The sequence below is a fragment of the Adiantum capillus-veneris genome, chromosome 17 (assembly GCF_014529385.1).
Source record: "Adiantum capillus-veneris isolate H3 chromosome 17, ASM1452938v2, whole genome shotgun sequence".
In the NCBI taxonomy this organism is placed as follows: Eukaryota; Viridiplantae; Streptophyta; class Polypodiopsida; order Polypodiales; family Pteridaceae; genus Adiantum; species Adiantum capillus-veneris.
This window is the reverse complement of record NC_140947.1, coordinates 139,902,143-139,917,915: the sequence shown is the minus strand read 5'-3', so window position 1 is coordinate 139,917,915 and position 15,773 is coordinate 139,902,143. Positions and strand designations below refer to the sequence as shown.

Here is a 15,773-nt window from a genome sequence, read left to right as displayed (position 1 = left end):
CTTTAAGTACTCAAACTATATCTCATTGTAGTCCTATGATTAATAAAGCTTTCCATTTTAGTCTATTATTGCCTCTCTTGTATATGTGTTGTGTTCATCTCCTCCCTCTCTCGAGTCCCCCTTATGTTTTCACGTGGTATCAGAGCATACCTATTTTTCATAGATAAGAACCCATACTCTGTGACCTGGAGAGAATGCTCTCTATATGTAGTCATGTTTGTGCTCAAATCCTATATGCAAATGTTTAAAGATACAAAGTCTACTAATGTCAACTTTTTTCAATGTATACCATCTGCATGGTTTGATTTATTTGTACTTTATGTATCCACCTGAAATAAATCTTGTTGTATAGGTCTGGTGATCTCCCTGTTCTAAATCTTTATATATATATATACTCAAACGAACACTAACTGTTCACAGACCAACAATTCTAGAAAAGTACAATGGATTTTGTACAATAATCTATTTGCAGTTGAAAATAAATTTTGTACAAGGTAATGAAGATAACAAAATATAGCTCAGGAATCCGCAAACCCAAAGTCTGGGAATTTTTTCTTCACAATAAGAGATCCACCATTTGTTAAGAACAAAACGTTTTAATCAAGAAAGGTAGCCCTCACCTGCACCCATAGCCACAAGAAAACAATTCGTTAGCACGTGGCTGTACGCAGGTGATGCTGGGCATCTCAGTTGTTATCCATGTCATCATAAAAAAAACATCGTTCTTAACTTGTATATATATATATTTTAAAATTTACTTGGCTTTATGCCAATTTGATAAGGAAATTGATAAACCCCATAGAGCTGCTAAATATATGATATATATTTTTTGAGAAAAACGTTCTTTTACAAATCCTAAGATTTTAGGAGTATATTAGGGAGATTAAAAGAGTACTTCTTTCCTAGACAGATTGGAGAGAATTTCACACTCTAGAGTTATGCACGAGCAATCTCGAGCCTAATTTGAGTTTATTAAAGACCACCACTTTCTTGTATCTTATATATATATATATATATATATATATATATATATATATATATATATATATATATATATATATATATATATAGATATAGATATATATATATAAAACTGAAATTGTTTGAAGAACCAATTTATAACCAAGCTGAGATATCCACCAAAAAGATTAAGTATTTACCAATAAACCAGAGAATTGCTCCTTTTTGTTTAGATATATGCTTCCTTAATCAAGAAATAGCAATGTTATTATGTCATGTTCAACCTACTACTTCCCTAAGCCAGCTATAAATTGCATATCAAAAAGCACTAGACGACTCAGTCCCTTAGAGCAAGCTCAGACATCATCCGAGAAAGAAGTGATATAACAGTCTTAAGCTAGGATTAATCTTAAGGGGAATACAAGTTTTATGATATTTCTACATGGTATCAAGACGCTTTTAAACCAACCCATTTAGAAGCTTTTTGTTGTATATACATCAAACTGGTAGTAAAAGACCAGTTAAAGTATACTTGAGAAAGAGGCAAGCAGACATTGGCAAGCACAATTTATTGAATACCCAAGGGTCCAACATACTATGGCCGGTAGAAATCAGTCCCTATGCTGAATTGGTGAACAGCAACCGGAAACTTTCACTAATATACACCACTTGTGATGCACTATGGTAAAAAACCACCGAGTAAATATAAAACTAGTTATCTACCATAACCGGTATATGATACCACTTAGTTACTACACAATATCCGAATGTAGGTCTACAAATTTGACACCAGTAATCAGTAACTTCAGAATAACCTTTTGTCGATTCATTAAAAAACCAAATCAGTCCAGGATTTGTTACCTTACCTAGAGCACTACAACACATCGGTATTATAACTTACCAAGGTAATAGAACCATCATATCACTATTTTGTGTTAATTATAAGTATAATTTCAAGTTTATTTTTTTGAATTACCCAAGGTCAATACCCAAGGTCAAACAGCCTCAGCCAACAGAAATCTGTCAATAAGCTGAATCAGTGATTAGCAAAGGAACCTTTCACTAATCTTCCCATCTTGTGCTTTAATACGGTAAAAACGAGCCAATAAAAAACACATATAATAGCTACATAGTATCATCCAATATGGCAACAAATCTGAAAATAGTCTTCAGTTTATTCAAAGTCTCTTTAGACAATTCCGAAACTTCAGTACCAGTACTATGAATTGAATCAATTTGAGGTTAGCCAATGTACATAGTGTACTCCGAACTCCTTAGTATTAAAGCTGACATAGGTCTCCGACCATTACTTGCTCACTGTTTTTGAGCTTTTTTTATTTGTGAATTTTTGGCTCTATACAAAGACCAGCTATACATACATCAAGTAGCTTTAAAAAAAAATAAAAAATTGAATCATCACCAGCTAACCTTACCATTTCCAACCAAACATAATGCAGTCCGATCCTAAATCATGCCATATATTTAGACATGCTCAAGTCATATTATTCCTTAGCCAATAGGGTCAGATTTATCCCATCCAAAAAAAACTAGCTTACAGAACCAAGTTTATATTTCCCATTCCGCTTATTTCACGGACCTTTACATCACTAGTCAAGAGAACCATAACTTGCATCATTCCCAAAGCAAACCAATATTACTACTCATATTACACCCCATAAACCAGAAAGGTCAATATCCGGAACAGGGTTTATTTTAAAAAAACTAATTACTGGTTTTTTCACAGCTTCTCAAAACAGTTTCAGCATAGCTTCACAGTATTTTTAGACATTCTCGAGAGCAAGAAAGAATTTTCGTTAACCTGTAGATTAGGAGACGAAGAAGCTTCCACAATCTCCTTCCCATTCTTTTTCGGCATGTTTGAGCACACAATAGAAAATAGCTTCTAACCCACACAGTTTAGAATGCACGCACATGTGAATACAGCACAATGCTAAGTGAGTAAGAGTACTCACTTTTTAAGAGGCATTTATATTTGCTGAAGCAAATCAGGAGCAGATCCGCCACTGACTCGGACCAGCTACCACACTCGAGGGCGCCCATACGGGCCATATACTCCAGGATTATCCCCAACAGAAGATCCGGTTGATCTAGACAAAGTCGCCCCAACACTCGCTGTTGCAATCACCTACCAACTCAACCCTAGCACAGGCAGTGGCGTGTTGCAAGAAGCCCGACACAAATACAGAGAAGCTTTAAAACGCTACTGAGTGTATAGAGAGATTTTTTTTTAAAATAAAAGCAAGGTCAAGTCCTATAGTACCAAGTTACACCATGACAACCAACCAAGAAAACGTATGCATTCGATACCCGGTTCGTAACCCCATACGAGCTTTTTGTACCTAGCCCACGTTGATCCCACACACCCAATTCAACAGAACCTTACAATTAGCTTATGTCATGCAGCCATCCACTAGGGTACAGTATACCTGCCACGATCTCAACGGTGTGAGATACACTACATAGCAACAACACTATTTGGTGATCATTTATTATTTCCAATTCTGTTTCGAAGTCAAAAGGTGGGTCTATAAAAGCCAGATGACATTTATACATAACCACGTCCAAGGTATCAGTATGGAGTAACTGTACTCGAGTTATTTACATATCCGTTTATTTGCTCCTCGGGTGTATTTATCCAATAATGGTGTAAGGTCTCTACTTTCGAATTTGACACAAGTTCTATTACGCATTTGAATTCTTTTTAACCATCACTCATTATTTAAGATATTCGAGTTCAAATTATGAATCGTAGGCTGAGAAAACCTAGAATTTAAAATTTACGCTACAAAATTCTGACATGTTTAGCTATATGAATCACTAATTAACTTATTGTAAGACTTAGTTACTGATGGTAGAATTTTCTTTTATTATTGTAAAGTTAATATAAGACTGTAAAGTTTAACTTAAAAATGTAAAGTAAATTATCATTAAAGAAACAAATAAAATAATTATAAAGACAAAAGAATACACAGGGATGACAAATGAAGGCACATGGACTCACATAGGAGGGAACTAAGTGGGACACACTGTCACATGAAAAGGAGAGGATAGTCTTGACTAATCATAATGAGGGGGGACTGTGTGGCCTTATCTTTTGATGATAATGACAAATTGGTCAAGCTGATGGGTACCACAAGGGTACCAAAAACGCGAGTATGATTTTTGGGAAAAAAAATATTATTTTTTTTAAAATAATAATAAAAATATATATATATATATATTTGGGAAAAAAAAATCGGACGTTTTCATTTCTGCTATAAATAGAGCATCCATGCTCACACTTTAAACATAGAGATTGCCTCTATAGCGCTCATGAAGTGCTGCCACTTCTCTTAGAGAGAAGGCGTTCACAAACCACTAAGAGAGCAAAAACTCTAGTGGACTAATAAGGTGCGTATTAATTGAGCATTCAATTAACTTTAGGAATGAAGTATGTGTGCTATCTCCTACTCTAATCTCTCTAATAGATTAGTAAGATTCAATTAGCTATGTGTGTGTGTGTGTACTATCTCCTACTCTAATCTCTCTAATAGATTAGTAAGATTCAATTAGTTTTAAGAAGGATATATGTGTATGTGTGCTATCTCTTACTCTAATTTCTCTAATAGATTAGTAAGATTCAATTAGCTTTAAGAAGGATATGTGTGTGTATGTGCTATCTCTTACTCTAATCTCTCTAATAGATTAGTAAGATTCAATTAGTTTTAAGAAGGATATGTGTGTGTGTGTGCTATATCTTACTCTAATCTCTCTAATAGATTAGTAAGATTCAATTAGCTATGTGTATGTGCGTGCTATCTCTTACTCTAATTTCTCTAATAGATTAGTAAGAGTCAATTAGCTTTAGAAAAGGATGTGTGTGTGTTCTCTTTTACTCTAATCTTTCTAATGGATTAGTTAGATTCAATTAGTTTTAAGAAGGATATGTGTGTGTGCTATCTCTTACTTTAATCTCTTTAATAGATTAGTAAGATTCAATTAGCTATGTGTGTGTACGTGCTATCTCTTACTCTAATTTCTCTAATAGATTAGTAAGAGTCAATTAGCTTCAGAAAAGGATGTGTGTGTGTTCTCTTTTACTCTAATCTTTCTAATGGATTAGTAAGATTCAATTAACTTTAGAAAAAATGTGTGTGTATGTTTTCTCTTACTCTAATTCTCTCTAAGTATACCTACTCTCTCTAGTTAGTACATCTTCACTATTAACTTATGCATAGTTAATTGAAAGTTTATACATAAGAGAACTCATCATATTCTTATTATACATGATGAAATTCTCATTCACCAATTTTATTGTCAATTAGATTAAGTAGAATTTTGAATAATACTGAAAATTGATTTAGTTGAAGTATAGAAATTGAAGTTAGAATTGGATTAGAAATGTGAAGCATAAAAGTAATGCATTCCTAAACTTTCACACATAGTTTACACACTTAATTTTTTATTAATCACGATTAGAAAATATTTGATGTATAGAAATTAGATGTAGAACAACAACACCAAGTGTGAATCCGAGTTGGCGAGGGTTCAAATTACAGACTCTCTTTGGAAACAAGGAGATTACTAGGGAAATTGACCAATTTAAAGTTCTAAGTGTATAACATAAGTGTAGTACAAAAAAATGGCTCCAAAGCGTGCTCGAACCCAAGGCGCTAATGATCATAAAGCTGGTACAAGTAACGGTGGAACTCCTCGGAACATGTTATGTCTCCACCAATCGGACCAATCGGAGCTATGGTATAGGTTAGTATTGCAGTTCAAGTTATGCATCATTGTATATGCGAGACCATAGGAATATATTATTTACCTTATGATAAGAAAACACGGACCGAAACCAAGGAGCTTAACCCCAAGAAACTCGGCATATGTTTGACAAGTAGGAAAGAATGTCTGGTTAAACTGGTTACTTTAGGAAAGAATGTTTGTCCAAAACCTTCGGTATGGTTTCTCTCAAGTCTCTCTAGTTATTAGCGTTGGTATTATGTAGCAGTTGCCGAGGCGTGAGATGACGCCCAGGATGGCACCGCTAATGCTGTGGTGGGAGTACACCCGATTAGCCCAGCTGGATACTGCAGTTTTGTTTTGTCGTGGCGTGAGGATGACGCCCAGATTGGCAAGGACAAGGGTTTTTGTAAATAATGTATATACAGATCGGACATAATAGCCCTAGTAGAGATTCTTGAGTGAACCTAATCCAAGGGTTATTGGTTTAAAATTGGACGACTTCTTGTTTGACTATTGTTTGTAATACTGTTTGAAGGGCTGTTTTAACGAACTAGTATCATAAATAAAGTAAAGAAACATGTATGTTTAAACAGTGTGGTAGTAATTAGATAACAAAAGAAGGGTGAGTGTGGTGTGGAAAGTGGGAGAATAATATCGCGACGGTAACATTCTATGGACGGGTGGACCCGATGAGTCGGGTAACTTTTCAACGCTAGAAATTGTTTTTTTTTAAAGTCATAAATCTTAAAAGAGACAAACCTTGGCGGCTGTGCTTCTGAAACATGGGGAAAAAAGCGCACAGGTTGGTCACTGTAAGATTTATACTTTTAGGTATACTTGATTATAGATAGTTTTTAGATAGGGTTATGGTGGTCACGCTCCGCCATAGCGAGATAGGACCAATCCTTCACTAACGGTTCATGCCTGTGGCTACATAGTAGCTAAGGTAATGTCCATTGGTTTTTCTTTTTCAGGATTGGAGACCTATCAAAGGTACTCCGCTCCTCTCGAAAAGGGGCAGGGACCTCACAATGGTATCAAAGCCTAGGTTAAAGCTTGGGGAGATTTTTAGATTGATGTTTAGATATTGAAGGATGCGAATGTTTGAAATAATAGAAGAACCTAGAAAAATTGTTTTGAGTTTTTATATGGTATTGAAGATTGAACTTTCCTCGTACAGGAAAATGTTCATTCAGCCTACCAAAAATTCCAGGTGTTCACCATCATGTTTGAAAATGCATGCCAATCACCAAATTATCAGTTTCGAAAAAGGGTGATGATGATTTTGGATAGGGTGTTTGCACCACCTATCCCAAGGGTGCATAGAGGATGGGGCATCAACTGGAGTCCATCTGAGGAATCTATACCATCGATGCTGACAAGATATGGTGCATGGATACCAACCTTAAGAAACTTCGATGGGCAGAGGAGTTAAAAGTCATAGAAGTTTATCTTTTCATTGGTACTAAGAATCCGGATGCTACCATTACCTTGGGAGGAGAAAAGATATCTCAGACTCAATGGGTCTATTACCAAGTTACAAAAGTTATCCATGGTGGTAGGATTCGACCCTTATGTGTATCTCGTAGCTTTCAAGGGTCAAAAGAAACTTATTATTTTGATCCTTCAGCCTATCTTTTTGTAGTCACTCACTAAACTCAAAATATAGAGACATTACAATCCTTGTACCTAAAGACTACCAACCTTGGTAGCAAATAATGTGTATATAAATAAAGTTTGGATTAATATTATCTTTTGTTTGTATTATTGACTGATTAAGTCTTACCTTAAAGTGGATTAAAGTTAGAGTATCCAATAAAGTTTCACTTAATCTATATTGCACAGAGTGCGGTGTACACATCTCTTCAAGAGAAAAGCTACTTCTCAAGCAAGCTAAACTTACCTCTTTCAAAGGGGAAGGAGCCCTAGTTGAGCGCAATGCAGAAGTGTGGCTCGAAGAGATGGAGGATTATTTTGCTATTGCTGGTACTACTCCCGATAACCAAGCAATGTTGGCTATGTTTCGTCTCACATCGGATGCCAAGCTTTGGTGGAAACAACACTGCAAAGATAATCAAGTAGCTCAAAACACTCAAACTTGGGAAGATCTTTAGATTCTAGGGAGGTTGAGAATACCTCCTTGATTACCTTTCCTTGAAGATCGATTGAACGGTTGAAAGATCAATCTTTCATAGCAAATTAGTGTGTAAGTTAGCAAAATTAGTGAAATTAGCAAGGGGTTAGTGTGAAATTAGAGTGTGTAAACACACAATTGGCAAGATACGATGACAAATAGGGAATTATGAACACATTGCTTCATGCGCACACATCCAAAATCCAAACACACAAGTGAAATTAGTACTAAAATTAGTGAGAAAACACATCCGATTATGCCACAATTACACTAGCGTAGGTCATTGTCTCTGGCAACGACGCCAAATGTTGGGGGTTCCATCGTTGCATAGCTCCAATGACCAACATAATTATCAATCCGGTGAGATGAGCTACCCGACTAGGACATGGGAACACTCACAGGATTAGTGAGCTAATCATGGAAACACGAATGGTTAACTCTATGAGGTGAGATTCTCGGCCTATGGAGGAGCTAAGCTACAATGAAGGGCAATCTCCACATCCATTTATCTTCACCTCCAATCAACCCAATCACACACACTAACGATTGCAAGATGCACATAATACTAATCCTATCATGCAACACACTAATAGCAAGCACACACACATAGATCTATCGAGCACCACACTCCAATCAAACCTACATGCACACACAAGCAAGAGAGGGCAATCACACAAGATTAGAGAGTGATTAACCACTAATTAGTTAAGATCTAGCTAATCTAAGCATCATAGGCAATAATAAGAAGCATGAGAGAGGCATAGTGAAAGAGAATTAAGCATTGATTAGTGTTAACCAATCACATGAGCAAGGAAAAGCTCAAGGACTCCATAGCCACACACCTCAAGAGCTCTTACCAAAGAGTGCTCTCAATAAATAAACTTGAGAACAGTAATTTATTTTACACACTGCCCTATATACCTAGGGTAAAACTATGCAATGTCCGGGCGCCCAAGGCCTTTAGGGCTCCACCATTTACTGAATCTCCTACCTAGGCACACTAACTGACCTATTTTTTACAGCTTAGAACTCCCATTGATCTCGTAATACATTAAAATATTACAATGTCTTGAAACAAATCGAGAATTTACAATTCGTAACCATTTTGAAAAAATGTGGAAAATGTGTAACTCCAATCTTTACTGCTTATTTGGATTCATCTTTGATGTGCATCCATAAGCCTCGGGCCTTTAGCAGCTTCTGTTAATTGATGTTGACTCAGTTAACAACACGACATATAAAAATAACACTTGTGTATGTTTTTACTCAAAGACTTTTCATATATATAAGATAAAAGCTGTCATGCAAATTGGCTCTCCTAATTGTATGCCTTTGGAGACGTTTCCCATGGATAGATGACCAAGGCTAGGACTTGAAACCTAACAATCCCCCCTCAAGCCCGAACTAGACAGGAAACTCTCATGCTACTTTAAGATTTTTGAGTACTCGACAACCGTGATCAGTTTTAGGTTCCCTCACAACCAAGGATTTTGGTGTATCCATAACCTAGTGCTATAATAGAGTAAAGCCCCCCTTGAACAGATAGGGTGTAGGTTTAAAATTAGCTACCAATAGATGGAGTTTTCGGTTCATTGCCAAACTTTAGGTTTAAGGTGTACCCAATAACCTCATGAAAAGCGGGACAAAAATGGGCTGAGAACAAATGTGTTTAGGAGGTCTTACCACTTATGTATATGTGGCAGTGTCTAACCAATACAAGTTTTATCATGGCATGACTAACAACATATAAATTAAAAGAGGCTTTGACTAAAAGAAGATAATTTTGTTGATAAAAGACAAACCATAAGTCTATGTTACTTAACAAGGAAAAAAAAACAATTTTGGACTCTGATATGTTTAGTGTAGAGAGTGTTTTGAGCAAACCATTGAATGAGCTTTCCTTTCCTTCTGCATGAGCTTTGAATTTGAAGTCGTATACACGTGAATTTGTATACCACGTTGTTGAAGCAAATATTCGTGTATGATAGCCGGTGCTTCACTGTGAGCTATGTCTGATTGACAAAAAAAGCCAAAAAACTGACATATATGGCATATGTATCCGAATTGAAACACAAAACTTGAAGCTTTCAAGAGTTGATGAAGAATTGATACATGCAGGTGCACATATTTTGGAGCAACCAAAACCACGCATGTGCCTTTGCAAGGCTTATCTCCATCATCAAATCCAGACACCACTCTATGAAGTTGCTTACAGGCGTTTTGATATGTAGCACCGATTGCTCACCTACTAGCTGCAGGAAACAACATTTTCATATGCTAAAAAAATTGCCTATTAGCCTTCAATTCCTTCTTGAGATGCTCTCAAAATCACACTATTGAAGACACACTACTGAAGACAACATTTTGCGAGGAAGTTCAACTGCTAGAACATGGCAGCGTTTTGAAAAGCACCACCTTGATGGAATTTTGAGAAGCAAGTGAGATGCAGCCCTACCCGCAGTGCCTTGAGCATGTTGAGATGTTTCCTTTGCCTGCAAACAATGTTTTGAGATGCAACTGCCGCAATCATGCTACTAATTAATAATGTAATGGAAAAGTTAATTAAGCTTAGGTGTGAACCATTGGATCTGATATCACTTGATGGGATTAGTAATAGCAAGAGCGTGTTTCCTAATCACCAATGGTGTAGCGTCAAGCTATGGTAGATTTAGGCTTAGCTTAGCCATGGTGTTAGGGTAGGGTTAAAGCAAGTAAGATTAGGGTTAGACTATTCCAAGAGCAAGAGCATTACGATAGAGCATATACACAATGCAATAAAATCAAAGTGCAATGATTCATAAAAAAATAGCCTCTAATATAGGATTGGTAGTTTACATCCATTGGCCAGTGGGCTTGCATCTTTTTTCTAATTAGAAAATAGCCACTAATATAGGCTTGGTAGTTTACATCCATTGGCTAGAGGGGTTGCATCCTTTTTCTATTGGAACATGTCATTATCTCACCCATCCTAGTAGACAAGGGATCTTTCCCATGTGCTGCCAAAAGTGTAGGCTTACCCTCCCCCCCCCCCCCCCCCCCCCCCCTCTCTCTCTCTCTCTCTTTGGCTCACCTAGGGTAATGTAATGATGTAGAGTCAGGTTTGTTCGCTACCTTTTTTATCCCTTGCTATTTGCATGTTGCTGACTGCTTCATAGTCAAGCTCGTAAATTGGGAGATGACAACCCTATCCAAGCAAGGAGAGCGCCTCACTGTAAATCCATACACAATTTCGGAGAATCCTACACAATTTGTCATATAATTGTCAAGCATGGTAGAGAGCCCAACAAACTGCCACCCTATGGATACCATATTTTGCCAATCATCAACAACTCTAGGGAGTGACTTCCAAGTTCCCTCTCGGTGCTGGTAACCAATGCAAGCAATCAAATACAAAGTGACTTCCCACTCGGTGTTGGTAACCAATGCAAGCAATCAAATGAAAGGTCAAATACAAAGTGACCATCAAATGAATTCCTGGTAGCACACAAATCATAGCCACATGTAAGAGCCGTATGACAGCTTGATTGAGAAATCTTGTTGCTTGTTGGCAAATCCACTCTTGGTTGAAAGTAGAGATGGTTGCTTGTACTTGTTTAAAGAAGACAAATGTGACTCTGTCTTCTCCAAGGCTATGGCTGAAATTCTTACTTTTCACATAGAAGATTGCATAACCCATTGACCAATCAAAAGAGAAGGGGATCTTGGAGGCTATTGAAAACATTTTGCTTGCTAAGAGACTCTCTACCAAAGGCTAGCAAACACATCAGTTCAGCTGAACTCTGAACATATATGTTCCATCTTGAGCCCTTCTGAGTTCCCATTGAAGCATGCTCGGGTTGCTATTTACTACAAGGGTGATGATAAGGAGCCAAAATTATCCAATAGAGATACTCACTTCCACATAATATCAAGCCCAAGTGAAAAACTACAGACATGCATGTTGACAACATACACACAGAACTTCAAATGTAAGAAAGGTGAGAGAATCAACATTCACATGCACCAATCACCAAAAGGGTATATACATTAGAAACCAGTAGCTCGAGAAAATCACCCAAGGCAGGTCTCGCTGGACCTTTGGCAATGATAAGGTCTTCAATAGCAACATCGCCTTTGGTGGTGCTCAGACATGCAAACACTAACTACATAAACCCTCCATTTAGAGAGAGAGAGAGAGAGAGAGAGAGAGAGAGAGAGAGAGAGAGAGAGGTGCTTGATGCCTTTCTATCTTGCCCATTACAATTGCGTCCTTTCTCCCTGTCTACCTTTTTTTTTCCCATTTCAATATTCAAACTTTTGTTGTGCTCTAATTTTCTCTCTTGGATTTCTCCCTATCTATCTATTTGATTTGTAGCCCATTACAATATACAAACGTCTAGTTCGTTCGAGAGATATTAAACCTTGAGTTAGCTTCAATATACAAACTTCTATTCCATTCGAGAGATATCAAACCATGACTCAACTAAACTACATACAATGGGGCTCCTCAAGCCTAGGCACACCTAAAGGACAGGTCTATAGTAGATGGCTGCACTCATGAGTTGATGCAATGGATATGAGGAGAATGAGGGATACAAAATCTGATACAACAATTTGAGAACGTTGCTATTAGATACTTGGGGAAGTTCTCTCTACTCGCTCAAAAGAATCATTGTGTATGGAGGGAGGAATCGATCTCCATATTCTTGCCAAGCTTGTGACTTGTGATGGCCTCTCTAATATTATCTCAAATCAAGCAGCCTTAAAGCATTGTAGTAAGAGAAGAGACTCAAAAGCAAAATTTCATGCCAAGCTTGTGACTCGTGAGGGCCTCTTTGATATTATCTCAAATCAAACAGCCTTAGAGCATTGGAGCAAGAGAAGAGATTCAAAAGTAATATCTCTCTCTCTCTCTCTCTCTCTCTCTCTCTCTCACACACACACACACACACACACACACACACACTCACTCATAGGATGACTTAAGTTTTAAGTATATCTTGGAGTGAAGCCTCTTCTTGATGAACATTGATATTGTAGTCAAGGACATCACATCCCATGATGACATGCAATATGCACACTTCCTTGTGACTGTGAGGGAGATTCTTTGCATTACCCTTGCCCTTGGCTTGATACACTAGTTGGAGTTTGTAAAGTTTTGGATGTGATCGGTCCCTTATCACACAAAGAAAAGTAAGGCATCATGCACACATACAATCACATCCAAATTGCATTGGATTTCACATGCACCCAATCACACCCATGGATATTCATATCGTACGCTTTATGTAATAAAACAAGGTGAAGTGTTACGTTGGCATTCTAAAAACAATTTGATGAAAGAGACCTATGTGAGATTCACACTCTTTCAAAATTAAGGTATCTAAGAAAATGTCAGTGAGTCTAAAAATATATACCCTTAGCTTTAAAAAAAGACTTGCAAAGTTGCAAGAAAAAACAAGTGAAGTCAGACCGTGTAAAGATGTGAAATGAAAGCTGAAAAAGAAAAATTCATTTAATATTTTAAAATGAAAATAACATTTAAGATAAGTCTTCATCATGACACTGAAAACAATGAAATTCTGTCTAACGTAACACAACACTAAGACTTTTTTTAGAAAGCCAAAAAGATAACATGTAGTTTTCATATTTATGCTATCTCAGTAAACATTCACTACAAATCAACACAAAGCTATGAGAGGCGATCTCTTGCAGCATTAAACTAAAGCCTAACAGACTTAAAATATACAAACATTGTTCTTGAATGTATACAACTTTGTGAAAACCAATTTTTGGCTTTCTAAAAGAAGCTCTTAGTGTTGTGTTGGGTTATACAGACTTTCATTGTTTTCAGTGCCATGATAAAGGTTTACCTTAGTTGTTATTTCTATTTTAAAATATTAAATGAATCTTCTTTTTTCAAATTTCATTTCACATCTTTACACGACTTGATTTTACTTGTTTTTGCTTACAACTTTAAGATCTTTTTTTAAAAATTAAAGGTATACATTTTTAGATTCATTGACAATTTTTTTAATACCTTAATTTTAAATTTTTTAAAAATACAAATCTCACATAAATCTCTTTCATCAAATTGTTTTTGGAATGCCAACATGATCCTTCACCTTGTTCTTTCCATATATGATCTTGCTTTGATTTCATATTGAGACTTTCCTCCCCAATGCTTTCAGTTGCTCCTCTCAACAAACAACAATTCTTCATTTACTCTGCGAGGACAGAAAGCAAACATGTTGAGCTATGTTAGAAAGAGCTAGTGTAGAAAGAGAGCAACGAAGCCTCAGGGAGGGTAACCACACGAAGGGGAGAGCGTTAGAGGTGGGAGTGTGTCGGCTCTAGTGTGTGTTTGTGTGTTTTTTTTGAGGAGCGGGGGACGTGTGAATCGTAAGCACAATAGCTTTCTCTCTCTCTCTCTCTCTCTCTCTCTCTCTCTCTCTCACACACACACAGGTTTGCAAGCGGTTCTCTCTCTCTCTCTCTCTCTCTCTCTCTCTCTCACACACACACACACACACACACACACACATTCCACACGCTTGACGCATCGTGGCAAGAAAACATTCAATCCTGGGAGGGGCTGGAGAACATCTCACACACACACGATGCGTCAAGCGTGTGGAATGTGTGTGTGTGTGTGTGTGTGTGTGTGTGTGAGAGAGAGAGAGAGAGAGAGAGAGAGAGAGAGAGAGATACTTGCGTCATACAACATGCAGGGCGCTTGAGGGATGGGGAAGATTTGAGCTCGATAGCACAGAGTAGAGATGCTCAAGATGAAGACTCGCCCCGAGAGAGAGAGAGAGAGAGAGAGAGAGAGAGAGAGAGAGAGAGCGCTGCATCATAGCTTGGAGGGCATTGTGTACTGGTGAGCTTGTCTACTTGCCTTCAAAACCTTGCATGGTCTATTAGTTGCTTGCTCCACAGATAATAACGGGGTCATGGTAAGACCAGGTGAAGACGATATTTGCGTGTGTGTGTGTGTGTGTGTGTGTGTGTGTGAGAGAGAGAGAGAGAGAGAGAGAGAGATGAATACCTCAAGATTGGCATGAAGAATCTCCGTCATGTGCAACAATGTAGCGCCTCCGATTCTAGAGAAGCAAAGCCTCTGGCTTCTTAATGAGAAGCACCTCCCCTGTCCTATCCTTTCTTTCACTCTCTCTACTGCAGGGTTGTTTAACTTGTAAGCATAGTAGAGCTCTCTCTCTCTCTCTCTCTCTCTCTCTCTCTCTCTCAATGGACACGCCCCAGTTTTTGGGCCTTCTTCTATGTGCACTGATGGAGTCATCGGCGTCTCTCTCTCTCTCTCTCTCTCTCTCTCTCTCTCTCACACACACACATCTGGCCCTAATGCTGGCGTAGCCTGTGGCGGTATCATTTTGAACGTTGGGCCTGACTTCAAGAGTGCTTAGCTTGCTCTAGTGCTCTTTCAGACTTTCTCTCTCTCTCTCTCTCTCAAAATAATTTGTGCAGAGCGCACTAGTGCCCTTCCTGTTCCCGATGTTCTGCATGCACGTACTTTAAGAAGGAGCATTCACGTGATGACCACGATCTTTGTGTTGGAGTAGTCCTCAGTGCTACTCCTCACCAGAGTCCTAACAGTGGGTATGCAGTAGCACTTCTCTCTCTCTCTCTCTCTCTCTCTCTCTCTCCGCCCGCTCTGCATAGTCCTGGTCGTTCTTCTTGTATACTTTTTTTTTGGTGTATGAGGGGAGCGGCAGGGCGTGCCCTACCCGACTCCGAAAACAAAAAAATTGGTGGTGGACCGTGGCACCCCCTCTCTCTTTCTCTCTATCGCTTGATGTTTCTGTGTTGCGTTCGTCGAGCTGCAGGGAACACTTGTTTGAAAGAGGTGTTGACACGTGTGTTTGGGGGAGGTAGCAAGGAAGCATACATTATACCGTAAGATCGAGGCAACAATCCCACCCAGGCACAAAAGTCT

General features: G+C 38.0%; 1 long non-coding RNA gene across 1 annotated transcript; it reads right to left on the bottom strand.

Moving 5' to 3' along the window:
- Nucleotides 1-381: 381 nt before the first annotated feature.
- LOC147438180 (uncharacterized) lies at nt 382-15,295 on the bottom strand. Its single transcript, XR_015184955.1, has 3 exons — nt 14,868-15,295; nt 13,945-14,046; nt 382-620 (listed from the first exon to the last, which is right to left on the bottom strand). It is a non-coding gene; the product is annotated as an uncharacterized LOC147438180 (long non-coding RNA).
- Nucleotides 15,296-15,773: the final 478 nt, after the last annotated feature.